Below are 14,518 nucleotides of genomic sequence, written 5' to 3' on the forward strand. Positions count from 1 at the left end.
ACCGTTCTGCGGCTTGTTAATTGGCCCAAAATGAAGCTGTTAGTGTCTCAGATCCTTTTCAGTCCTTTGTGCGTTTGATTCGCCTGTTGACTCCTCCTCCTCCTCCCAGTAGGAGGGTGGGGTTTAGTCATCAGTCCAGTAGCTCCACTGTGTCACGTGGTTGAACCGCGGCCTGTGGAGTTTTTAATTTGCTTTAATTTGTCGTAGATTGTTTCATTCGTCTCAAAGAGTTTAACACGGAACCAGACTCTCCCTGAATAAAACATCACCTACTGTGTCTGTAGACTGTAAATACATCAGAACAAAGAAAGCTGAGGGAACACCGGGGGGGGGGGGGGAGCTTGGATGTTTCCGTCGTCTGAACTGAAACTTGAACTTGATTTCTTGACTTCCTCCCGTTTGAGTGGCAGCAGTTTCTGGCTCCGGGACGACAAACGGTGCCACTAGTTGTGGAAAAGGATTAAAAACGTTACTGCGGGCAAATGTCTGGTTTACTGTGTAAGTGATTATCTGGTTAACATGTGGAACGGTTGTAATCGTACAAAGAAAGTGGGACGCTCCGGTTTGTTTGCAACTTTTAGAGGCAACAAGAAAACAGTCAATGTGATGTGTTCAGATCTGTGATGTCTTAAGAGCAGACGTGTTTAATGACCTGATCGAACAATCTGCTACCACAGAACATTTTAGATCTCAGTTTAATAACTAAAATCTGACCCACATAAAAAGTGTGAGGCTGGTGATGAACAATAACAGGAAGCGTTCAGTCTTTTACAAGATATATAAGTTTTGGTTTCTTCCTGATACAGATTCTGATACCTGGAGTTTGCGTATCTGTGCTGTACAAAGAAAAAAAATCACTTTCCTGTTTTAAAAATCCAAATTAACAATAAGTTTATGAGATCTGCCATGTTAAATAAACATGTTAAAGACGTGTGACCTCAGCTTCCGTCACTGAGGTTCTGTTAAACGTAGACATTTAACTTTACATTAAAAACAGTATTTATCTGCAGAGTTTGGTTTGGCTCCAGTAGCTGGTTCTATCTGGATCCTGTTCCCAAACAAGTTGGTTAAATCTGACCTCCTCTCAGTTCATATGCACAGTTTAATATTCTGGACTGTAGATTTGATCCGTTGCCTCTACAAGTTGCTTATGGAGCGTGGACTTGGCGTTGGGACCAGTTTGAGCAGGAGAGCAGGCCGTAGATCCCATGAAGCACCGGGGTCAGGACATCGGTCACTGGATCGACTCGGTGGTTAAATCACATTAGCAGGAGTTTGAGTAGAGTTGCTGAGTCATTATTTTCTATCGGATGAATATGAACATATTTTTTTATTCCTTAAAATCATTTTAGTGTGTAAAATCAGAGAAATCAATCAAAAATGCCTGACAACCACCAGAGAGCCAAAGGTGTCATCTTCAAATGTTCAAACTATTTGTCTGATCTTCAGTTAATAATCATAAAATCACCTTAAAAGGTTTCAACATTTTTTGCTTTAAAATTGTCTTAATATAACAATAAATACAATATCAAAATGGTGGCCAAGTCATTTTTGTCAGTTATTCGATTCAACCCTACTTTTCATTTTCCCAAAAATGTGTTTCAAGTCTGTTTCAGATTTTCTGATGTTTTTTTTATGTCAATATGTAATAAAGTCAAAAACCTATAAAACTATTCAGAAGAATTAAATATCTGAAGGTTTTAGAGAAAGTTGCAACATAAGAAAATTGAATGGAATAAAACCAAAATATGAAAATTTGTTTCTTTTCTCTAAAGTAGAATAGAGTTGGAATGAAATACTATTTATTGAAACTGTTATTTAGATATTTGCCTGTTTGTTACAGCTCTGTTACAAATTCCAAAACCATTACACATGATCTGTTTCATAATTTCTGATATTTTTTGAACCAGGAAACTGATAATAGTTAAATACCTGCGTGTTTAAAGACCATAATGTTGGAAAATGAAATTTACAACCAACATGAGTCCTGCTGGGAAGCTGCCTGCCAGAGACCAGCTGCATGCTGGGAAATGCAGTCCAGTCTCTGGTCCTGATCTGACTTCAGAGAAAAGGTTTCTGTGTATTTTGGGATCTTTTTTTTGCAGATTATTACAGTGTTTTATTTTGTTGTTGAGATGAAAGTTGCCTTCTGATCAGTCCGAGAGCTTCTGATAATCATTTGATTGATTGATTGAATCCTCAGTTGTGTATATATCAATGCTTCATTCCTGGTAGAGCCCGAAATCTAAATATAAAATGTATGTGAACATATCCTGATTGTATTTTTATTGATTTAATGATCTGACGACTTGATCGATCGTATTTTTGTAGAAAAGCTTTAAAGGAGGAAACTCTGTGAACTTCCTGAGGTTGGAGGATCTGAAGCCTGATTGGACGATTGACTGGAGAAACGACAACAACCAACAGAATGTAGAAATGTGTTGTTCTTCATCTTTTCACGTTCACTGTGGGATCAATAATAATAATTACAACTGATTCATCACTTCTGGTGGTTTTCTTTTCTGTGTCCACTGCTGGAGCTGATCCTGTTTCCTGTTGACATCTTTATGTTTTTTAATTGTAAGTTTCTAATTGAATTTTGAAGATTTAAAACAGTCCAAACCTGCCGATGGAATTTTTGTGTGAACGTGATTTCTCAAGAATAGCTTCAAATTTCAAACATTCACTTGGACTCAAGGATCAACTGGTTAGATTTGGGAGTTCAAAGGTCACAGTGGTCAATATTTCAGGATCTCTTCAAATATTGACCAGTGAAATCAAAGACCAACTGATTAGATTGCAGTTGGAAGAAGGTCAAAGGTCACGGGGACCTCATACGAGTCTGGAAAACTCCAGTTTCTTCACCTTTTCATTTTAGAAGGTGACCTTGTGGTGGAAGTACATTTACTCAGGTGCTGAACATGCAACAGCAACAGGTTTGACATACATGTACTTTCTCCCGCTGCTTTATTTACATAAGTGCTGAATCAGTAATCACACCAGTAATCCAACATTCAAGTATTTCTTCAAGATGCTGTTAAATCTCAGCGAACGTCTGGACCGACCCGTCTCACTCTCTCACGTTGTTTTCTTATTATTAAAGATAAGTTCATGCTGATTCGAGACGATCATTTTCTATATTTTTTCTCTTATAAATGCTGTCATGTGTCCCTGCAGAATGTCCAATCAGATTCAGAGCTGAGTCACAGTCTGTGGCTGGACGTCCCCAGTGATTACCCATCATCCTCAGGGTGCAATTTAGGCCGGGGTGGGGCGTACACACACATACACACACACACACAGACACAGACACACACTCAGAGCTGTAATTTGTTGCCTCTGTTATCATGTGTTGTCACTTCAGGATCATTTCAGTGAGTTATTTCCCATCTGAGACTCACACGCTGCTGCAGCCGGGAGACGATGACTCGCACACTCACGACCTCGCTGACACTCGCAGGCGGGTTTTGTGGATTTTTAAACCGATCAAAACCTTTATTTGACCTTTTTAATGTCACTTAATGTAATTTTATTTGAGTCTGATCATATCCCTTTACTTTGAAGGAGCTGAGGATATTCAGAGACATCGCTGTAAAACAACAAAGGTCGTGTCTGAAATAAAACCATCTAAAATGAGTTGTGTGCTTTTTGTTTTATGTAAATGTGAATATATATATAATCATTTGATGTTATTCTTTTACTTCTCACAAACAAATTAATGAGCAAACTTGAGCTGATTTGAATTTATAAAACCCTCTTAATTTCTGACATTGTGTTTATTTGTTTGCTTCTTTCCCTTTAATAAGACTTCAGCTCTGCAGTTACGTCACAGACTCCACCCCCGCTCCCCCCCTCCCTCCCCCGCATTTCCTGACAATATTTTACTTTCACTTTCACGCTAGCAGATCACAATCATATTCAAGCAGCTATTTTTCAACCTTGTCTCTTTACTGTGTGAGCTTGTTGATGCCGAATGCCTTTTGACTAGTTATCAAATCCAAGGCTCTTATTACTTTTTACAATCGTGTCCTGACACACCAGAGAAACCAGGAAGCATCTGTTCCTCCCTGAAGAGACGCAGGCTGAAAACCAGACGATCACATTCACCTTCCAAACCAAACTAAACCAAACTGGACCGGACGTCCTGAGTGAGTCCAGCTACAGGAGAGACTACTTAAGTGTGAGGAATCTAATAATATAGAAATATATGAATGTGATTCAACTAATGTATGAAGTGTAAAGACAGTAAAGATATGCACAGTGTGAGAATATTTACAGTGAATGTTTTGCACATGAACCGTTGATATTGCACAGGCAGATGAATCAGGCACAGTTAAGAGTTAGATTGTTAGAGGTCTGTCCTTAAGGAAGGTGCATAGTTTTTACTGACAGCTGAGCTGCTTGTACATTTGTTTCAGGTTTTACAGGTTTTTATCATCCAGCATCTCAAGCTCCTCCCTCTCCTGACACACCTGAGAAACCAGGAAGCATCTGTTCCTCCCTGAAGAGACGCAGGCTGAAAACCAGACGATCACATTCACCTTCCAAACCAAACTAAACCAAACTGGACCAGACGTCCTGAGTGAGTCCAGCTACAGGAGAGAAGAGTGAAGCTACAACCTGCCGACGCTCCACACACTGACCGTGAGTTTAACAAACACCTCGACTCAGACAGGAGCTGTGACTGACTGACTGTCTGTTTTCAGCTTCACCTGGAGACTCGATGGCTTCCAGATTAGAAGAGGATTTCTGCTGTTCCATCTGCCATGATGTCTTCAGAGATCCTGTTGTTCTGTCATGTAGCCACAGCTTCTGTAAAGACTGTGTGAAGAGCTGGTGGGAAGACAAAGAAGTAAAAGTGTGTCCTTATTGTAAGAGTAGATCTTCAAGGTCAGAACCACCTGGTAACCTGGTGTTAAAGAACCTGTGTGAGACCTTCTTACTGGAGAGAGATCAGAGCTCTTCACATGCTCTCTGCAGTCTGCACTCGGAGAAACTCAGACTCTTCTGTCTGGACCATCAGCAGCCAGTGTGTCTCGTCTGCAGAGATTCAGAAAAACACACCGGCCACAGAATCAGACCCATCGATGAAGCTGCACAACAACACAAGAAGCTGCTTCAGGAAACTCTGGAGCCCTTGAAGGAGAAGTTACAGTGTTTTGAACGTGTTAAAGTAGAGTTTGAACAAACAGCAGAACACATTAAGGTCCAGGCCGGACTCACAGAGACGCAGATCAAGGAGCAGTTTAAAAAGCTTCATCAGTTTCTGGAGGAGGAAGAGGAGGCCAGGATGGCTGCACTGAGGGAGGAAGAGGAGCAGAAGAGTCAGATGATGAAGGAGAAGATTGAGTCTCTGAGCAGAGACATTACAGCTCTTTCAGACACAATCAGAACCACAGAGGACGAGCTGAGAGCTGAAGACGTCTCGTTCCTGCTCAACTACAAGGCTGCAGTGGAACGAGTCCAGCAGCGCCCCCTGCTGGATGATCCCAAGCTGCCCTCAGGAGCTCTGATAGATGAGGCCAAGCATCTGGGCAACCTGAGTTTCAACATCTGGAACAAGTTGAAGGACCTGGTCTCCTACAGTCCTGTGGTTCTGGACCCAAACTCTGCTTATCCAGGACGCGTCCTGTCTGACGAGTTGACTAGTTGGAGAAGAGGAGAGAAACACAATCTTCCTCGGTTAAACTTCCTTCCTTGTCTTCCAGCTGTAAAGAGAGATCCTCCCCTCTATGGTAGGTCTCTGTCTACCTGTCCCTTCATCTGTCTGTCTTCTTGCCTGCGTGTCTCCGAGCTCAGGTCTGACTGCATGTCCTCAACATCCGCATGCAGCATGGCTCAGCTCTATTGAATCTTTTGAGTTTTCATTTTTCACAACTTAAATTATTTGTGCTCCGCTGAAACTGCAGAGATCAATTAGAGCGTCTTTGAAAACACTCGTTTGGGTTTGAAATAGCAGCCAAATCATGAAGTACATTTTTAAGCCCTAATCATGATCATTTAATTCTGATATCTATCTACAAAATCAAATACTTATTTGTACTAAAATGTGTGTATTTGCTGCATGCCTCCTTTGTTCCTTTCTGAGATATTAGTCATAATAATTAGTAGTAATTATTAATTTGTGAGTGTGTCAAAATAAGCTAATTTTAGACTTAAGACCAGTTAGGATTGGCAGTACTTGTCAAAAGTTGTGTCCCCAGTTAGGAACAAGCTTATTTTTAGATCAGTGGTTAAAATGAAGGTCAGGGTGCGTCTCCAGGAAGTGATGGCATGTCTATGTAATGTCCACGAGAGGGACATGTGACCACCTGAATGTCTTTCTGTGGTTCTAAGGATCATTTGTGGGCTGAAGACAAAAAGTGTGCGTCTGATTATGTCAATAAGTGTCCTCACGACTATAGAAAGACCAACGTGTGTGTGTTTGACCTTTTTAAACAGCCGGACAGTTTTACGTTTTATCCTCTTAAAGTGTCGTCTGTTTTTGTTTTCATAGCGCCCCCCCCTGTTGGAGTGGGAGGCTTAGGTCACAGCAAACTCTGCACGTCCACGCAGAGCCTCAGCGCCTTACCGCCCTCCTCCTCCTCCTCCTCCTCTCCGTACTACCAGCTGGTCCCAGGCCACATGCCAATCCCGGTGCCCAGTCCCACTGTTCCTTCCCTGCCAGCAGAGGGCAGCAACACCAGACTGCAGCAACAGAGACAGTACCAGCAGCAACTGCATCCGCATCCACACAACCAACAACTCCAGATTCAGCAGCAGCAGCAATATTATCAGCAGCAGCAGCAACATCAGCTGCTTCAGCAACTTCAGCAGCAGCAGCAGCAGCAGCAGCAGAACCAGCTGCAGAAACAGAAGCTGCTTCAGAAGCAGAAGCAGCAGCAGCTTCAGCAGAACCAGCTGCAGAAACAGAAGCAGCAGCAGTTCCAGAAGCTGTTCCAGCAGCTGCAGCAGCCCTCCGCCCCCAGGCAGACCTGTCCTGGCCGGACCACAGCACTCACCCCCAGCCCCATTCTCCTCCGCCCTCCAGCCAGGATCGGAGCCTGGATCCACAGTCCCAGGACGGAGGAGGGGGAGGAGGGCGAGGAGGGCGAGGAGTGCGAGACATGCTGACCCTCATGAGGGGAGTAAAGCTCAGAAGGACCCTCACCAACGATCGCTCCGCCCCTCTTCTGCCGGCCCCAGCCAATCACAAATGAGGCTGAGTGACTGCTTTGCTTCCCGGGGGGTTAACGTTACGTTTCATGGGTTCGACGCCCAGAAGAGGCACCTGAGGGTGTTAGCACAGACTTTGCAAACACACTGACGAATCGCTGGTACTTGACGTGTATCGTGTTTTATTTTCTTCCCTTTTAAGTCGTTTAGATTTCTGTTTTAAAACATTTTGAGACGTTTGATGTCTTTCCCTGTTGCTGTAGCAACCGTCTTTCTGCTTTTTTCTGCTTTTTGTTGGCATTTTGATTGTGCATAAAGTTTTTTTGTTTGACCCAGTCTCGCCGCAAGAGCTGCTTGTTTTAGTTAGCGCTCACCTCCTGGTCAGGTGACCGTTCTGAGGCTTGTTAATTGGCCCAAAATGAAGCTGTTAGTGTCTCAGATCCTTTTCAGTCCTTTGTGCGTTTGATTCGCCTGTTGCCTCCTCCTCCTCCTCCCAGTAGGAGGGTGGGGTTTAGTCATCAGTCCAGTAGCTCCACTGTGTCACGTGGTTGAACCGCGGCGTGTGGAGCTTTTAATTTGCTTTAATTTGTCGTAGATTGTTTCATTCGTCTCAAAGAGTTGAACACGGAACCAGACTCTCCCTGAATAAAACATCACCTACTGTGTCTGTAGACTGTAAATACATCAGAACAAAGAAAGCTGAGGGAACACGGGGGGGGGGGGGGCTTGGATGTTTCCGTCGTCTGAACTTGAACTTGATTTCTTGACTTCCTCCCGTTTGAGTGGCAGCAGTTTCTGGCTCCGGTACGACAAACGGTGGCACTAGTTGTGGAAAAGGATTAAAAATGTTACTGCAGGCAAATGTCTGGTTTACTGTGTAAGTGATTATCTGGTTAACATGTTGGAACGGTTGTAATCGTACGAAGAAAGTGGGACGCTCCGGTTTGTTTGCAACTTTTAGAGGCAACAAGAAAACAGTCAATGTGATGTGTTCAGATCTGTGATGTCTTAAGAGCAGACGTGTTTAATGACCTGATCGAACAATCTGCTACCACAGAACATTTTAGATCTCAGTTTAATAACTAAAATCTGACCCCCATAAAAAGTGTGAGGCTGGTGATGAACAATAACAGGAAGCGTTCAGTTTTTGACAAGATATATAAGTTTTGGTTTCTTCCTGATACAGATTCTGATACCTGGAGTTTGCGTATCTGTGCTGTACAAAGAAAAAAAATCCCTTTCCTGTTTTAAAAATCCAAATTTACAATAAGTTTATGAGATCTGCTGTGTTAAATAAAGATGTTAAAACGTGTGATCTCAGCTTCCGTCACTGAGGTTCTGTTAAACGTAGACATTTAACTTTACATTAAAAACAGTATTTATCTGCAGAGTTTGGTTTGGCTCCAGTAGCTGGTTCTATCTGGATCCTGTTCCCAAACAAGTTGGTTAAATCTGATCTCCTCTCAGTTCATATGCACAGTTTAATATTCTGGACTGTAGATTTGATCCGTTGCCTCTACAAGTTGCTTATGGGGCGTGGACTTGGCGTTGGGACCAGTTTGAGCAGGCCGTAGATCTCATGAAGCACCGGGGTCAGGACATCGGTCACTGGATCGACTCGGTGGTTAAATCACATTAGCAGGAGTTTGAGTAGAGTTGCTGAGTCATTATTTTCTATCGGATGAATATGAACATATTTTTTTATTCCTTAAAATCATTTTAGTGTGTAAAATCAGAGAAATCAATCAAAAATGCCTGACAACCACCAGAGAGCCAAAGGTGTCATCTTCAAATGTTCAAACTATTTGTCTGATCTTCAGTTAATAATCATAAAATCACCTAAAAGGTTTCAACATTTTTTGCTTTAAAATTGTCTTAATATAACAATAAATACAATATCAAAATGGTGGCCAAGTCATTTTTGTCAGTTATTCGATTCAACTCTACTTATCATTTTCCAAAAAATGTGTTTCAAGTCTGTTTCAGATTTTCTGATGTTTTTTTATGTCAATATGTAATAAAGTCAAAAACCTATAAAACTATTCAGAAGAATTAAATATCTGAAGGTTTTAGATAAAGTTGCAACATAAGAAAATTGAATGGAATAAAACCAAAATATGAAAATTTGTTTCTTTTTTCTAAAGTAGAATAGAGTTGGAATGAAATACTATTTATTGAAACTGTTATTTAGATATTTGCCTGTTTGTTACAGCTCTGTTACAAATTCCAAAACCATTACACATGATCTGTTTCATAATTTCTGATATTTTTTGAACCAGGAAACTGATAATAGTTAAATACCTGCGGGTTTAAAGACCATAATGTTGGAAAATGAAATTTACAACCAACATGAGTCCTGCTGGGAAGCTGCCTGCCAGAGACCAGCTGCATGCTGGGAAATGCAGTCCAGTCTCTGGTCCTGATCTGACTTCAGAGAAAAGGTTTCTGTGTATTTTGGGATCTTTTTTTTGCAGATTATTACAGTGTTTTATTTTGTTGTTGAGATGAAAGTTGCCTTCTGATCAGTCCGAGAGCTTCTGATAATCATTTGATTGATTGATTGAATCCTCAGTTGTGTATATATCAATGCTTCATTCCTGGTAGAGCCCGAAATCAAAATATAAAATGTATGTGAACATATCCTGATTGTATTTTTATTGATTTAATGATCTGACGACTTGATCGATCGTATTTTTGTAGAAAAGCTTTAAAGGAGGAAACTCTGTGATCTTCCTGAGGTTGGAGGATCTGAAGCCTGATTGGACGATTGACTGGAGAAACGACAACAACCAACAGAATGTAGAAATGTGTTGTTCTTCATCTTTTCACGTTCACTGTGGGATCAATAATAATAATTACAACTGATTCATCACTTCTGGTGGTTTTCTTTTCTGTGTCCACTGCTGGAGCTGATCCTGTTTCCTGTTGACATCTTTATGTTTTTAAATTGTAAGTTTCTAATTGAATTTTGAAGATTTAAAACAGTCCAAACCTGCCGATGGAATTTTTGTGTGAACGTGATTTCTCAAGAATATCTTCAAATTTCAAACATTCACTTGGACTCAAGGATCAACTGGTTAGATTTGGGAGTTCAAAGGTCACAGTGGTCAATATTTCAGGATCTCTTCAAATATTGACCAGTGAAATCAAAGACCAACTGATTAGATTGCAGTTGGAAGAAGGTCAAAGGTCACGGGGACCTCATACGAGTCTGGAAAACTCCAGCTTCTTCACCTTTTCATTTTAGAAGGTGACCTTGTGGTGGAAGTACATTTACTCAGGTGCTGAACATGCAACAGCAACAGGTTTGACATACATGTACTTTCTCCCGCTGCTTTATTTACATAAGTGCTGAATCAGTAATCACACCAGTAATCCAACATTCAAGTATTTCTTCAAGATGCTGTTAAATCTCAGCGAACGTCTGGACCGACCCGTCTCACTCTCTCACGTTGTTTTCTTATTATTAAAGATAAGTTCATGCTGATTCGAGACGATCATTTTCTATATTTTTGTCTCTTATAAATGCTGTCATGTGTCCCTGCAGAATGTCCCATCAGATGCAGAGCTGAGTCACAGTCTTTGGCTGGACATCCCCAGTGATTACCCATCATCCTCAGGGTGCAATTTAGGCCGGGGTGGGGCGTACACACACATACACACAGACACAGACACACACTCAGAGCTGTAATTTGTTGCCTCTGTTATCATGTGTTGTCACTTCAGGATCATTTCAGTGAGTTATTTCCCATCTGAGACTCACACGCTGCTGCAGCCGGGAGACGATGACTCGCACACTCACGACCTCGCTGACACTCGCAGGCAGGTTTTGTGGATTTTTAAACCGATCAAAAACTTTATTTGACCTTTTTAATGTCACTTAGTGTAATTTTATTTGAGTCTGATCATATTCCTGTACTCTGAAGGAGCTGAGGATATTCAGAGAGGTCGCTGTAAAATGACAAGTGTCTGAAATAAACCATCTTAAATGAGTTGTATGCTTTTTGTTTTATGTAAATGTAAATATATATATATAATCATTTGATGTTATACTTTTACTTCTCACAAACAAATTAATGAGCAACTTTGAGCTGATTGAATTCATAAAACCCTGTTTTAATTTCTGACATTGAGTCCATTTCTTTGCTTCTTTCCCTTTAATAAGATTTCAGCTCTGCAGTTGCGTCACAGACTCCACCCCCCCCCCTCCCCCGCATTTCCTGACAATATTTTACTTTCACTTTCACGCTAGCAGATCACAATCATATTCAAGCAGCTCTTTTTCAACCTTGTCTCTTTACTGTGTGAGCTTGTTGATGCCGAATGCCTTTTGACCAGTTATCAAATCCAAGGCTCTTATTACTTTTTACAATCGTGTCCTGACACACCAGAGAAACCAGGAAGCATCTGCTCCTCCCTGAAGAGACGCAGGCTGAAAACCAGACGATCACATTCACCTTCCAAACCAAACTAAACCAAACTGGACCGGACGTCCTGAGTGAGTCCAGCTACAGGAGAGACTACTTAAGTGTGAGGAATCTAATAATATAGAAATATATGAATGTGATTCAACTAATGTATGAAGTGTAAAGACAGTAAAGATATGCGCAGTGTGAGAATATTTACAGTGAATGTTTTGCACATGAACCGTTGATATTGCACAGGCAGATGAATCAGGCACAGTTAAGAGTTAGATTGTTAGAGGTCTGTCCTTAAGGAAGGTGCATAGTTTTTACTGACAGCTGAACTGCTTGTAAATTTGTTTCAGGTTTTACAGGTTTTATCATCCAGCATCCAAGCTCCACCCTCTCCTGACACACCTGAGAAACCAGGAAGCATCTGTTCCTCCCTGAAGAGACGCAGGCTGAAAACCAGACGATCACATTCACCTTCCAAACCAAACTAAACCAAACTGGACCAGACGTCCTGAGTGAGTCCAGCTACAGGAGAGAAGAGTGAAGCTACAACCTGCCGACGCTCCACACACTGACCGTGAGTTTAACAAACACCTCGACTCAGACAGGAGCTGTGACTGACTGACTGTCTGTTTTCAGCTTCACCTGGAGACTCGATGGCTTCCAGATTAGAAGAGGATCTCTGCTGTTCCGTCTGCCATGATGTCTTCAGAGATCCTGTTGTTCTTTCATGTAGCCACAGCTTCTGTAAAGACTGTTTGAAGAACTGGTGGAAAGACAAAGAAGTAAAAAAGTGTCCACTTTGTAAGAAAATACATTCAATGATTGAAATACCTGGTAACCTGGTGTTGAAGAACCTGTGTGAGACTTTCTTACTGGAGAGAGATCAGAGCTCTTCACATGCTCTCTGCAGTCTGCACTCAGAGAAACTCAGACTCCTCTGTCTGGACCATCAGCAGCCAGTGTGTCTCGTCTGCAGAGATTCAGAAAAACACACTGACCACAGATTCAGACCCATCGATGAAGCTGCACAACAACACAAGAAGCAGCTTCAGGAAACTCTGGAGCCCTTGAAGAAGAAGATACAGAGTTTTGAACGTGTTAAAGTAGAGTTTGAACAAACAGCAAAACACATTAAGGTCCAGGCCGGACTCACAGAGACGCAGATCAAAGAGCAGTTTAAAAAGCTTCATCAGTTTCTGGAGGAGGAAGAGAAGGCCAGGATGGCTGCACTGAGGGAGGAAGAGGAGCAGAAGAGTCGGATGATGAAGGAGAAGATTGAGACTCTGAGCAGAGACATGACGGTTCTTTCAGACACAATCAGAATCACAGAGGACGAGCTGAGAGCTGAAGACGTCTCGTTCCTGCTCAACTACAAGGCTGCAGTGGAACGAGTCCAGCAGCGCCCCCTGCTGGATGATCCACAGCTGGCCTCAGGAGCTCTGATAGACGAGGCCAAACATCTGGGCAACCTGAGTTTCAACATCTGGAACAAGATGAAGGACCTGGTCTCCTACAGTCCTGTGGTTCTGGACCCAAACTCTGCTAATCCAGGACTCGTCCTGTCTGAAGATGTCACCAGTTGGAGTTTTGAAGAGGAAGAAGAAGAAGAAGACGAAGATTATTTAGATTTATTAATCCAAAACACCTACAGTCCTGTGGTTCTGCTCCCAAACATTGATCATCTAGGACTCGTCCTGCCTGAAGATCTCACCAGTTTGAGTTTTGGAGAGGAAGAAGAAGAAGAAGACGAAGATGCACTTTATTTAATCCAAAACACATGAACAGAAGCTTCCTGACAATCCAGAGAGGAAATATGAACAAGCCTCAGTCCTGGGATCTGAGGGTTTTAACTCAGGGACTCACAGCTGGGATGTCCGGGTTGGAGGCAGTACAAACTGGAGACTGGGTGTAGGAGAAAAGTTTTGTTATCATACATTTCGCCTCGAAGAATTGTCGCTATCAGCATCATCTGTTCGCTCTGTGCAGAAGATCCAGAAGATCAGAGTGACACTGGACTGGAACAGAGGAGAACTGTCGTTCTCTGATCTTGATACTAACACACACATTCGAACCCTCAAACACAATTTCACTCAGAAGATGTTTCCATTCTTTAACACTGGAGATCACTTGCAGCTGTTACCTGTGAATGTCTCTGTGACGCTGGATCAGAGCAGATAAAGATTGTATTCATCATGTTTATTTCTTCAAGAGAAATCTGCTGAATTTAAATGTTAAACTCGTTATTCTAAAGCTTTGTTTATTTCTCCTTTTACTTCTCACTCATTTTTATTTCTACTGTCGACTTTTCCATGTGTGTAGAAATGTTTCATTATTTTCTGATCTTTATCTTCGATTTGTTTGACATTTTCTTGGAAAACTTTTTCTATCGTTTAGATTTTGTTTGGATCCATGAAGTCGAACTGATGAAGATCCACATAAAAACACATTTATCAATCACAGCTGATCATTGTTCACGTTCAACAAACTTTATTAAAACTCACACATGAGACATGATTCATGTTTAATCACATAAAGTCTGTTCACATGAAATAATCCAACATATATGAACATTTGTCTGTTTGATGTGATGAAGCCAAAATGATTCTGTCTGTAAAAGTGTTTATTCATCAGCAGCCTAGTGAATGACCTGATTTGAATATTGTGATAAAATAATAAAATCTATAAAACAGAAACAGAGTTTTGACCTTTTTTAAGTTGAAATGTAAATATAACACTAGGGCTACGTTGCAGCACATTATCAATGTCTTCAGACCCTCTTGACACAGTTTGACATGGCTTCCTGTTGTATTTTTCACAATGCACCTCCAGACTTTTTTATGCTTCTGGTCATGATACACATGTGTAATGCTAACTGAGGGACTTTTCGTTAGAGGGCGCTGTTGAGCCATTTTGCCACACCCATTTCAAATTACTCACAGAATACA

The sequence above is a fragment of the Limanda limanda genome, chromosome 4, assembly GCF_963576545.1.
Source record: "Limanda limanda chromosome 4, fLimLim1.1, whole genome shotgun sequence".
Taxonomy (NCBI): Eukaryota; Metazoa; Chordata; class Actinopteri; order Pleuronectiformes; family Pleuronectidae; genus Limanda; species Limanda limanda.